The 13,996-nt window shown below is 38.1% G+C and overlaps 1 pseudogene; it reads right to left on the bottom strand.

Moving 5' to 3' along the window:
- Nucleotides 1-1,038: 1,038 nt before the first annotated feature.
- On the bottom strand, nucleotides 1,039-4,160 carry LOC128636716 (olfactory receptor 2K2-like; annotated as a pseudogene).
- Between the last annotated feature and the right edge of the window lie 9,836 nt (nucleotides 4,161-13,996).

Raw genomic sequence — 13,996 nt, 5'->3', positions numbered from 1 at the left:
CAAATGGTTACTAAGTTGACCAGTTTTCCAAGACACCATTTAAAGGGACATGAAACCCATATGTTTTCTTTCATGATTTAGAAAGAGCATACAATTTTTAATAATTTTCCAATTTACATCTAATATCTAATTTTCTTCATTCTTTTGATATCCTTTATTGACAAGCATGTCTAAATATGCTCAGTAGCTGCTGATTGGTGGCTGCATACCTCATGTGATTGGCTCACCCATGTGCATTGCTATTTCTTCAACAAAGGATATCTAAAGAATGAAGGCATATCCTAGCCACTGCCTCACCAGCCTCTGACGTCATCGCACGTCACTAATAAAATACCAGAGGTAATAGTCTCCACAGATGCCGAAAAAGCATTTAATAGGGTTAATTGGCAATTTCTAAAAGCAGAAAGCAGTGATGCAAAAAATGAAATTCGGCAAAACTGAACATAAACTAGCATTATATGCAGATGATGTTCTCCTCAGACTTACGAAAGTAGAATTATTCTTAACAAAAACAATAGAAATATTTCTAGATTTTGGTGCACAACTATAAAAAATTTGAGGAAACCTTGGTGGTGGATCTTTCTAGTATGAAAAAAAAATCTATCTCATGGATAGGCAGAATAAATGTAGTAAAGATGAATGTCCTCCCTAGAATATTATATTTACCACAGACTACCCCTATACATTTACCACTTCAATATCTAAACCAGATACAATCGCTAATGGAGCAATTCATATGGCAGGGAATCAGGCCAAGAATCGCGAAGCAGAGGATGTACATGACTAGAGAAAAAGGAGGATTGGGTGTGTCCAACATACATTCATATAAAGTAGCCATAGCCCTGCACAAGCTGATTGACTGGTGTACAAATAACACACACAAACAATAGGTCCAAATCGACAGACACATACTAGGACTAAGTAATGCTGGCAAGGCAGCTAGATCCCTAGCAGGCAAAGACCAGCAATAATACAACAATACCCATTAATGACGGAATGTGTTGCAACATGGGGAAAATTAATGATATTGCCAAAGCATTACTGATATTGATGATCAACAGCGCTAAAAACCTTAATCCCGAAATATTGGAAAACAAACACAGTACCTACAGTATCAGACTGGAGGGCACAAGTAGAAAATCTATTGCAGCTGAAGAGATACCACCACTTAAGATCAGGAACCATGTTGACCCATGAGCTAATGGTAGATATGTGAAAGCAATACACTTCCAACGCCCGAAGCTTAGGCACCTGAATTACAGGAAAACATAGGCATATAATCTTTTAAGACATGCAGAACACACTGACCTTAATATTCACCATACAAATATTATGTATATAGGTGATATATTGTATAATGGTATACAAGTGTTAGAGATGCGCAATCTTGCAGGTGTACAACTCAAGAATACTCCACAATGGACTTTCAAAAGGACAGATATAAACCCGGGACTTTGATATCGCTCAGTCCCTACGGATATGTGCAGTTTACTTTATTTTAAAGTTAACACTGGAATTTGTTGAGTATATTGAATATATGCTATTCTTGAACATATAATATTTTGTGTACATTTTGATTGATATCAAAGAAAGAAACTTTGGGGGGGGGGGGGAAGAATGCAATATAGAACATTCTGAAATGTAAAAAATAAATAAAAAATAAATAAATAAAGATAGCAGCATCTTTATGTTTTTAATAAAATATCTGCAAAAAGCAGTTTTTAGTGTTTGATATTTTGCGGGTGTGGGGTGGGGTGAAAAAAATGGCCCTTCAGTTTTTGCCATGTACAGTATTAATGTTATTACTATAAATCTAGTTCTACGTGTTAGTTATTGCTTTTAGGGTACATACTGTTTTTGGAGAGCTGGGTTTCATATTTGTGACATAGATGCTGATTTACCAAATGTCTGTCGGACCTGATCTGACAGTGCAGATCAGGTCCGACAGACATTGCTGAATGCGGAGAGTAATACGCTCTCCGTATTCAGCATTGCACCAGCAGCTCTTGTGAGCTGCTGGTGCAACGCCACCCCCTGCAGACTCACGGCCAATGGGCCGCCAGCAGGGGGGTGTCAATCAACCTGATCGTACTGAATGTTATTGAATTCCAGCAATTCCTGTCCGCCTCATCAGAGCAGGCGGACAGGGTTATGGAGCAGCAGTCTTTAGACCACTGCTCCATAACTTGTGTTTCTGGCGAGTCTGAAAACTCACCAGAAACACGGGCTTGATAGATAGGCCCCATACTGTTATTTACGTATTTACTATGATCTTCCTATTAAAGTATATAATGAGACAAGATGAAGATTGATATGTCATGGAGTTTAAGCTTTTTACTTGTTCCCCCCTCTAATAACTTTACTCCCAGTTGACACGTATTGTTTATTTGTATGGCTGAGCTGTCTGAGGACATGGCAGTATGGCTTTCCTTCACCTATTTAGGTGTCATTTAGGTTGTCACATTTACTGAGAGGTGGTAGAGGTTCCTACAAGCTCAGGTGAGATTAATTGTTAAAATATCTATTAGTAGAGCAGAGGGTGTCCTATATTTATCCTTAATTGCCAACAATTGCTAGTTCTCTACTATATAACTATGCCTTTGGCTAATTATGATGAGAGGGTGAATTCACTTTGCTTTAGAGGGCATGATATGGGCATTATCCTTTGGTGCCTATTGTGTTAGTTATTTGTTTAGCTCTTAAATCAAATGCTATTGCAACTGTATGACCTAATCAGTTATCCAACAGTTCAAAAGACAGCAGCACTCACCACTTCCAAAAATGCAGAAATGTATTAAACCCCCAAGTTGCACAAGTATAACCACGGTTTTGCTCTCAGTCCTTAATCATGAGGTCCGAAACATTGTTATACTTGCGCACCTTGGTGTTTCAATACATTTCAGCATTTTTGGAAGTGGTGAGGGCTGCTATATTTTGTACTGTTGTATTTATACTTGGGACTTGGTGTGGAGCCCTCGACAGAGTTGCACCTTCTTGTCTGTTGTGCTGTTCCAATTTCTGACTCTATTCAGTTATCCAGACAGCTTTCTATTAGATGAAGTTAATATACGGGTAGTTTTCATTTGCCCTGTACACCAGAAATCTAGTAAAGGTTCCCTCCCAAATTTTGTATGCTAGACTCGCATAATAATATTAATTCTGATTCTTTTCCTTGATTGTTTAGTCATGGGAATGACACATATTCATTTTCATAATTTTTTGGATGAATTAATAATGTTGCCAAAACTCTGAGTGATCTCATTTTTGTTTTGTTTTCAGGAGTCCTCCTATTGCTATATTCTTTCTTATTGACTGAAATGTCCAATATTGGCCCTTTGAGTAATCTGGGAGGTTCACAGTTCAGAGAGTTCTCTAACAAAATAGAAACTTGAATTTTTTTATTTTGCTCTGTTTGATCAATGGATTATTATTTGCACTACTGTCAGATCACTTACTTTTGTTATAAGTCATTTTTGCTGATTATGTTCTGTGTATTATATGTATTGTTAATTTGTATTACCTTTACCCTATTTCTTAAATCTCAATACAAATATATTTAAAAAAGTGATATTATTCTAAAATGTAAGGGTTTTTGTGAAACATTTTTCCATGGCTTTCATAACCTCTCTATTTCTTAAACTATAGACTAGTGGATTTAACACCGGAACCACAGCAATGTACAGTAATGAGAGAATTATATCTAGTTTCTGTGAATTTTCAGACTTTGGTTTCATGTTCATACTTAGGGAAGCCCCATAAAATAAAATGACAACTGTGAGATGTGAGGAACAACTGGAGAACATCTTACTTCTTCCAGCTGTGGTCTGAATCTTCAAGATGGTCGATATGATGTAGATATAGGAGGTTATGATGAGTACAAAAGGACAAAATCCCACTAACACACCAGCAATAATTATATAGATTATAATGTATGTGGTGTCACTGCAAGAGATCTTTATCACAGTTTGGGGATCACAGAAGAAATGGTTAATGTCTTATACATCACAGAATGTCAAGTTAGTCAACATCAAGGTAAAAAATAAAGATATAATGGCTCCAAGCAACCAGGAGGAAAAGGCTAAAAGGATACACACCATTTTGTTCATGATGAGTATATAATGCAGAGGAATACATATAGCCACATAGCGGTTAAAAGCCATGGAAGTCAGTCATAAAAATTCTGCAGCAATACAGAATGCAAATAAAAACATTTGTACAATACAGCTTGTGAAAGAAATGCTGGTATCTCTGGTGAGAGTGGTGACCAGTAGTTTTGGCAAAACTGTAGAGACGTACACAATGTCTTCAACTGACAGATTGCACAGGAAGAAATACATTGGTGTGTGAAGTTGAGACACCAGGCACACAGCTGTAGTAATCATTAGGTTACCAAGCACAGCCAGCAGATACATGATAAAAACTCCTGTGAATACAACAGCTTGGTTGTTTGTAGAAGCACAAAATGACACAAAGATGAATCCTGTTAGTGATGTGTTGTTTGTTACAGTTGCACTTAGGATATTTCCTTTGGTAAAAGGGAGAAATAAATTGTTATTTGTCATGGAGATGTTATTTATTGTTTTCATGCTGTCTTGAAGAATTCTGTAAATATTACTGTTACTTGTGTTCTGAATCTCAGAGCGATTCTGAAATGTTAGTTAGTTACTTAACCTATCTGTGATATTTTAGGTTGTGGATTGTAATCTGATTGGATCAGGATGATTGACAGCCCACTCTTGCATATGATTGACTGTGCGCAAGCAGCAGATTGTGCAATATTAGTGTGAAGGTAAGGGGAGGTGTGTGGAACTCGGTATGCAGGAATACTGTATTTTTTTTAACAAACTTTACTGAAGTAATGCAAGGAAACAACAGGTAAAGCAATGTGAGATCATAATCCAACCTGAAGATAATCAAATAAAAGTCTTTTGCAAAAAGGTATAGTCAACAATATACTGGTAATGGAGAGAAGAAAAATATTACTTTAAGCACAAGTCTCTCAACAAGCACAGACTACCCAGCGGGTACTTTGCTGAGGTTTATTTTAAATCTTAAATGCCCAGGTGAGAACAACTCACACAACTTGTGGAAATAAGATAAACACACCAGTATTAGGATATCCTGGTTAGATTTTCAGGATACAGGTAAGCATACACAGGTATCACAATATGGATGCTTAGTCTCAGGAACAAGGTAAGCATACACAGGTTTCACAGCAGAGATACTTGGTCTCAGGAACAAGATATGTATACACAGCTATCACAGCAGAGATGCTTGTTCTCAGGAACAAGGTAAGCATACACAGGTATCACAGCATAGATGCTTGGTTTCAGGAGCAAGGTAAGCATACACAGGTATCACAGCAGAGATGCTTGGTCTCAGGAGCAAGGTAAGCATACACAGGTGTCACAGCAGAGGTGCTTGGTCTCAGAAACAATGTAAGCATACACAGGTATCACAGCAGAAATTGATGGTCTCAGGAACAAGGCAAGTATACACAGGTATCACAGCAGATATGCTTGGTTTCATGAGCAAGATAAGCATACACAGGTATCACAGCAGATATGCTTGGTTTCAAGGTAAGCATACACAGGTATCATAGTAGAGATGCTTGGTCCCGGGAGCAGGACAAGCATACACAGGTGTCATGGCAGAGATGATTGGCTTCAGAAGCAAGGTAAGCATACACAGGTATCACAGCAGAAATTGATGGTCTCAGGAACAAGGAAAGTATACACAGGTATCACAGCAGATATGCTTGGTTTCAGGAGCAAGGTAAGCATACACACGGCTAGATTTAGAGTTGGGCGGTAGCCGTCAAAACCAGCGTTAGAGGCTCCTAACGCTGGTTTTGGGCTACCGCCGGTATTTAGAGTCAGTCATTAAAGGGTCTAACGCTCACTTTCCAGCCGCGACTTTTCCATACCGCAGATCCCCTTACATCAATTGCGTATCCTATCTTTTCAATGGGATCTTTCTAACGCCGGTATTTAGAGTCGTGGCTGAAGTGAGCGTTAGAAATCTAACGACAAAACTCCAGCCGCAGAAAAAAGTCAGTAGTTAAGAGCTTTCTGGGCTAACGCCGGTTTATAAAGCTCTTAACTACTGTGCTCTAAAGTACACTAACACCCATAAACTACCTATGTACCCCTAAACCGAGGTCCACCCACATCGCCGCCACTCTATTAAATTTTTTTCACCCCTAATCTGCCGACCGCACGCCGCTGCCACCTACGTTATCCCTATGAACCCCTAATCTGCTGCCCCTAACACCGCCGACCCCTATATTATATTTATTAACCCCTAATATGCCGCCCCCAACGTCGCCGCTACCTACCTACACTTATTAACCCCTAATCTGCCGACCGGACCGCGCCGCTATTATAATAAAGTTATTAACCCCTAATCCGCCTCACTCCCGCCTCAATAACCCTATAATAAATAGTATTAACCCCTAATCTGCCCTCCCTAACATCGCCGACACCTAACTTCAAGTATTAACCCCTAATCTGCCGATCGGAGCTCACCGCTACTCTAATAAAGTTTTTAACCCCTAAAGCTAATTTTAACCCTAACCCTAACACCCCCCTAAGTTAAATATAATTTTATTCTAACGAAATAAATTAACTCTTATTAAATAACTTATTCCTATTTAAAGCTAAATACTTACCTGTAAAATAAACCCTAATATAGCTACAATATAAATTATGATTATATTGTAGCTATTTTAGGATTAATATTTATTTACAGGCAACTTTGTAATTATTTTAACCAGGTACAATAGCTATTAAATAGTTAATAACTATTTAATAGTTACCTAGTTAAAATAATTACAAAATTACATGTAAAATAAATCCTAACCTAAGTTACAATTAAACCTAACACTACACTATCAATAAATTAATTAAATAAAATACCTACAATTATCTACAATTAAACCTAACACTACACTATCAATAAATTAATTAAATACAATTCCTACAAATAAATACAATTAAATAAACTAACTAAAGTACAAAAAATAAAAAAGAACTAAGTTACAAAAAATAAAAAAATATTTACAAACATTAGAAAAAAATTACAACAATTTTAAACTAATTACACCTACTCTAAGCCCCCTAATAAAATAACAAAGACCCCCAAAATAAAAAAATGCCCTACCCTATTCTAAATTACAAAAGTCCAAAGCTCTTTTACCTTACCAGCCCTTAAAAGGGCCCTTTGCGGGGCATGCCCCAAAGAATTCAGCTCTTTTGCCTGTAAAAAAAAAACATACAATACCCCCCCCAACATTACAACCCACCACCCACATACCCCTAATCTAACCCAAACCCCCCTTAAATAAACCTAACACTAAGCCCCTGAAGATCTTCCTACCTTGTCTTCACCTCGCCGGGTTCACCAATCGGTCCAGAAGAGGGTCCGAAGTCTTGATCCAAGCCCAAGCGGGGGGCTGAAGAGTGACGTCCATCCTCGGGCTGAAGTCTGGATCCAAGCGGCGGCTGAAGAAATCCATCATCGGGCTGAAGTCTTGATCCAAGCAGGCGCTGAAGAAGTCCATCATCGGGATGAAGTCGGAAGTCCATCATCGGGATGAAGTCTTCTATCAAGCCGCATCTTCAATCTTCTTTCTTCCGGAGCGGAGCCATCTTCTTCCCAGCCGACGCGGATCCAACCTCTTCAATCGACGCCTACTAGCCGAATGACGGTTCCTTTAAATGACGTCATCCAAGATGGCGTCCCTCGAATTCCGATTGGCTGATAGGATTCTATCAGCCAATCGGAATTAAGGTAGGAAAATTCTGATTGGCTGATGGAATCAGCCAATCAGAATCAAGTTCAATCCGATTGGCTGATCCAATCAGCCAATCAGATTGAGCTCGCATTCTATTGGCTGTTCCAATCAGCCAATAGAATGCGAGCTCAATCTGATTGGCTGATTGGATCAGCCAATCGGATTGAACTTGATTCTGATTGGCTGATTCCATCAGCCAATCAGAATTTTCCTACCTTAATTCCGATTGGCTGATAGAATCCTATCAGCCAATCGGAATTCGAGGGACGCCATCTTGGATGACGTCATTTAAAGGAACCGTCATTCGGCTAGTAGGCGTCGCTTGAAGAGGTTGGATCCGCGTCGGCTGGGAAGAAGATGGCTCCGCTCCGCTCCGGAAGAAAGAAGATTGAAGATGCGGCTTGATAGAAGACTTCATCCCGATGATGGACTTCCGACTTCATCCCGATGATGGACTTCTTCAGCGCCCGCTTGGATCAAGACTTCAGCCCGATGATGGATTTCTTCAGCCGCCGCTTGGATCCAGACTTCAGCCCGAGGATGGACGTCACTCTTCAGCCCCCCGCTTGGGCTTGGATCAAGACTTCGGACCCTCTTCTGGACCGATCGGTGAACCCGGCGAGGTGAAGACAAGGTAGGAAGATCTTCAGGGGCTTAGTGTTAGGTTTATTTAAGGGGGGTTTGGGTTAGATTAGGGGTATGTGGGTGGTGGGTTGTAATGTTGGGGGGGTATTGTATGTTTTTTTTTTACAGGCAAAAGAGCTGAATTCTTTGGGGCATGCCCCGCAAAGGGCCCTTTTAAGGGCTGGTAAGGTAAAAGAGCTTTGAAATTTTGTAATTTAGAATAGGGTAGGGCATTTTTTTATTTTGGGGGTCTTTGTTATTTTATTAGGGGGCTTAGAGTAGGTGTAATTAGTTAAAAATTGTTGTAATTTTTTTCTAATGTTTGTAAATATTTTTTTATTTTTTGTAACAGTTCTTTTTTATTTTTTGTACTTTAGTTAATTTATTTAATTGTATTTATTTGTAGGAATTGTATTTAATTAATTTATTGATAGTGTAGTGTTAGGTTTAATTGTAGATAATTGTAGGTATTTTATTTAATTCATTTATTGATAGTGTAGTGTTAGGTTTAATTGTAACTTAGGTTAGGATTTATTTTACATGTAATTTTGTAATTATTTTAACTAGGTAACTATTAAATAGTTATTAACTATTTAATAGCTATTGTACCTGGTTAATATAATTACAAAGTCGCCTGTAAAATAAATATTAATCCTAAAATAGCTACAATATAATTATAATTTATATTGTAGCTATATTAGGGTTTATTTTACAGGTAAGTATTTAGCTTTAAATAGGAATAATTTATTTAATAAGAGTTAATTTATTTCGTTAGATTTAAATTATATTTAATTTAGGGGGGTGTTAGGGTTAAAGTTAGATTTAGCTTTAGGGGTTAATAAATTTAATAGAGTAGCGGTGAGCTCCTGTCGGCAGATTAGGGGTTAATACTTGAAGTTAGGTGTCGGCAATGTTAGGGAGGGCAGATTAGGGGTTAATACTATTTATTATAGGGTTATTGAGGCGGGAGTGAGGCGGATTAGGGGTTAATACATTTATTATAGTAGCGCTCAGGTCCGGTCGGCAGATTAGGGGTTAATAAGTGTAGTTAGGTGGAGGCGACGTTGGGGGCGGCAGATTAGGGGTTAATAAATATAATATAGGGGTTGGCGATGTTAGGGCAGCAGATTAGGGGTATATAGGGATAACGTAGGTGGCAGGGGTGTACGGAGCAGCAGATTATGGGTTAAAAATAATATGCAGGGGTCAGCGATAGCGGGGGCAGCAGATTAGGGGTTAATAAGTGTAAGGTTAGGGGTGTTTAGACTCGGGGTACATGTTAGAGTGTTAGGTGCAGACGTAGGAAGTGTTTCCCCATAGGAAACAATGGGGCTGCGTTAGGAGCTGAACGCGGCTTTTTTGCAGGTGTTAGTTTTTTTTTCAGCTCAAACAGCCCCATTGTTTTCTATGGGGGAATTGTGCACGAGCACGTTTTTGAAGCTGGCCGCGTCCGTAAGCACCGCTGGTATCGAGAGTTGCAGTGGCGTTAAATTATGCTCTACGCTCCCTTTTTGGAGCCTAACGCACTGAAAACCCAGCCATTCTGTGAACTCTAAATACCAGCGGTATTTAAAAGGTGCGGCCAGAAAAAAGCACGCGTAGCTAACGCACCCCTTTGGCCGTAAAACTCTAAATCTAGGCGACAGGTATCACAGCAGATATGCTTGGTTTCAGGAGCAAGGTAAGCATACTTAGGTATCACAGCAGATATGCTTGGTTTCAAGGTAAGCATACACAGGTATCATGGTAGAGATGCTTGGTCCCGGGAGCAAGACAAGCATACACAGGTATCACAGCAGAGATGTTTGGTCTCAGGAGCAAGATAAGCATACACAGGTGTCATGGCAGAGATGCTTGGCTTCAGAAGCAAGGTAAGCATACACAGGTATCACAGCAGAGGTGCTTGGTCTAAGAAGCAAGGTAAGAAAAAACATATCACAGCAGAGGTGCACGGTCTCAGAAGCAACGTAAGCATACACAGGTATCACAGCAGCGGTGCTTGGTCTCAGAAGCAACGTAAGCCTACACAGGTATCACAGCAGCGGTGCTTGGTCTCAGAAGCAATGTAAGCATAGACAGGTATGACGGCAGAGATGCTTGGCTTCAGAAGCAAGGTAAGCATACACAGGTTTAACAACAGAGGTGCTTGGTCTCAGAAGCAAGGTAAGCATACACATGTATCACATCAGAGGTGCTTGGCTTCAGAAGCAAGGTAAGCATACACAGGTATCACAGCAGAGGTGCTTGGTCTCCGAATCAAGGTAAGCATACACAGGTATCACAGCAGGGATAAATAGCTTCAAGAACCTGGTAGGTATGCACATGTACACAGGTATGCAAGTCTCAGGAGCAGGAACCAGCAAGAGTCCAGAGTGATGAGCTGAGCGAGCTTTTATAGGGACTCCCACACCTGCGCCCTCCAGGTGGGAGTTCCTATAATTAATAACTGGCCTATTGAATCTAGGCAGCATGCAGCCGTGCATGCCTAGAGAGTGGCAGCCACAGCTATTAGACAGATTGGTCTTGGTGTCCCTCTACATGGGACGCCGAGACGGACTGCTGCAACTCGGTATTTGCCGTTATTGAATGGCAACGTTAAGAATCCTGACAGTTAGCTGCAGGCAGCGTACTTCTGCCAACTCACCACAAGGCTGGGCAATGAAGGCTCAAGACCACAAATCTCGTCCACCTGGCATTTGATCTTATCTGTATATTAAGTTTGTAGAACAAAAAGAAATGTTGCATTCACAGTATGGCTATTGTTTTTTTGACAAGTTCATAATTTATTATTTATTTTGATGCATTTGTGTTCTAAAACTATTTTATATTAACCCTTTTCTTACTAACATCAGTATAAAGATCGTTAGGACCACGTGTAACATAGACATGATCTTTTAACAAAATAACACAAAAAAGGAACAGAGCGCAACCGCAACTCAAGGTAAAAGTTTTATTATTTTGTCAAGCGCTAAAAACAAACAAGTATAGTTTTTTAACAAAATAAGTCACACTATATTTACTGAAACATTAAATAAAATGATAGTAAAAACACTGTTATCACATATTGTATATCTTTTTTGTGTTTAACTACATTTGGACTAGATTAAAAGTGGATTGCTAAAATATTGTGCACCCGTAAATTGTCAAATCCACCTGTTTACAGACACACCATAAATAACCAGTCATTACAAGTGGCTGGTTAATTCTACCGTATTGCGATTGCAATTAGCGCTCATAAAATTAACCAGAGATCAGATTACTGGTTAAAGGGACACTGTACCCAAAAAAAATTCTTTCTTGATTCAGATTGAGCATGAAATTTTAAGCAACTTTCTAATTTACTCCTATTATCAATTTTTCTTCATTCTCTTGGTATCTTTATTTGAAATGCAAGAATGTAAGTTTAGATGCCGGTACAAAGAAAAAGAGAGGTGTGTGTATGCGCTAAACAGCTATGGGGATGAAGGATATTCTATAAATATATAATAGTATATTTAGAGATATGAATTATGAAGATATATATTATGAAAACACTTTGTGTGGCATAAAATTATAGTGTAGGTGTTACAAAGTATACATGTGCAACTGGTATAAATCAAATGTCAAAGCGACTAAAATAAAACAAATATCAAAGCAGTTTAGATGCCGGCCCATTTTTGGTTAACAACCTGGGTTGTCCTTGCTGATTGGTGGATAAATCCATCCACCGATAAAAAAGTGCTGTCCAGAGTACTGAAACCAAAAAAAAGCTTAGATGCCTTCTTTTTCAAATAATGATAGCAAGAGAATGAAGAAAAAATGATAATAGGAGTAAATTAGAAAGTTGCTTAAAATTGCATGCTCTATCTGAATTACAAAAGAAAAAATTTGGGTACAGTGTCCCTTTAATTTAAAAAATGTGCCCCAATTGCACCCAAACTTGAGTGTGCATATCATTAATACAAATAAAACATATGACCATCTTTAATATTTATAAAAATAACTGCACAAATCAGTTTTTAGGGGTTAAAGTGAGTGGATGTAGGGTATTAGAATTAAACGTGCCTTTACATAGTGGTCTATGGGGACTGTGTTATTCCTATAAATATATACTGTATATATATATATATATATATATATATGCTTATATACATGTATATTTATGTGTTAATTTGTGTATATACACATATAAACACATAAATATATAGCTATATAAGCATATACATATATATTTTAGCTTTGCTGCACTAGGTTCTCAGCAGTGAGAACAAGGCTTCCATTGGATGTGCGCTGTTGTGAGTTCAGAGCTTCCATGCAATTTGAATGCGAGGTCGCGTTCGCATTGTGGCTAACATAAAATTTGTGTGCTCTGGTATTACTGATTGATGTGCAAATATTGAGCTTGCCAAAGCACAATTTTATATCACACTCGTTATATAGCCCATAAGGTTTCCTACTTCAAGTGTTTTTTTTATTTTTTTCTAATTCTGATGATAGCTCTTATTATGGTTTGGAACACCTTTGAAAAGAAAACAAATAATAAAAATATTTGACATACGATCTCTTTAAACGAATTTACTGATGATTTGGAAATTGAGCTGTTGAATATAATATTATTTGTATTGTTAATAACTAATGTAACACTGGGAGCATCAGTATTTAGTGACTACACAGATCATGGTGAGAATTGTCAGATTTCAGCACCACCAGTTTATGGACAGCTCCTATCAGATGGCTATCATCATATAGGAATATACAGAGATAGAGCCATATGAAAGGGCAGCATTTTACAGGCAGACTAAGCTTTAATGACTCACATCAACTCAAGAATGTAGGAAAATTAGCTTTAGCTCAGAATACACCTGACCTGTGTGTTTATTTGTTAATGTGCAGAAATATATACATCTATTTGTAATACATCAGTTCAGGGCTTCTTCCGATTCTTAGGAATCAATTAAGATGCTAAACACTTTACCATTTGCTTTATGTTATACATATAATCTGCATGTTACAGAACTGTAATCAGAATTTTACTGAAATCTATAAACTGAACAAAGAACCAGCAGGTAAATAATAATCACTCATCTGTCAGCATTCTATCAGTTAAATAGTGTAAATCATTTGCAACTTCTTTTGCCATTTGTAGAATAATTTTAAGCTACAACTGCTAAAGTGGACTGTCTGTATTATCCTAATGAACAACAGTGTCAATTTACTGTGCAGCTTTATCTACAATCAGAGGAGTGTACTGTACATTACAAATAAATTTGTGTATGCAAGTGTAATTGAGTCTATTTGTAAAGTTAAGAAGTGATGTAAAATTGGCAGGGCTGGTGCTAGGATTTTTGGCCACACAGACAATGATAGATTTTGTCGATTTTGTCGCCCCCCCCATGATTTTATGATTCAGACAGAGCATGCAATTTTAAGCACATTTCTCATTTACTTGTATTATTTGTGTGTGTATATGTGTGTGTGTGTGTATATATATATATGTATATATATATATATATATATATATATATATATATATATATATATATACACACACACACACACATACACAGTGTAGAAATACAGAGAATCCAACAAAGGTTG

Source organism: Bombina bombina, chromosome 7 (genome assembly GCF_027579735.1).
Source record: "Bombina bombina isolate aBomBom1 chromosome 7, aBomBom1.pri, whole genome shotgun sequence".
NCBI lineage: Eukaryota > Metazoa > Chordata > Amphibia > Anura > Bombinatoridae > Bombina > Bombina bombina.
Note: the sequence above shows the minus strand (reverse complement) of the source record. Positions and strands in the feature narration are given on the sequence as shown.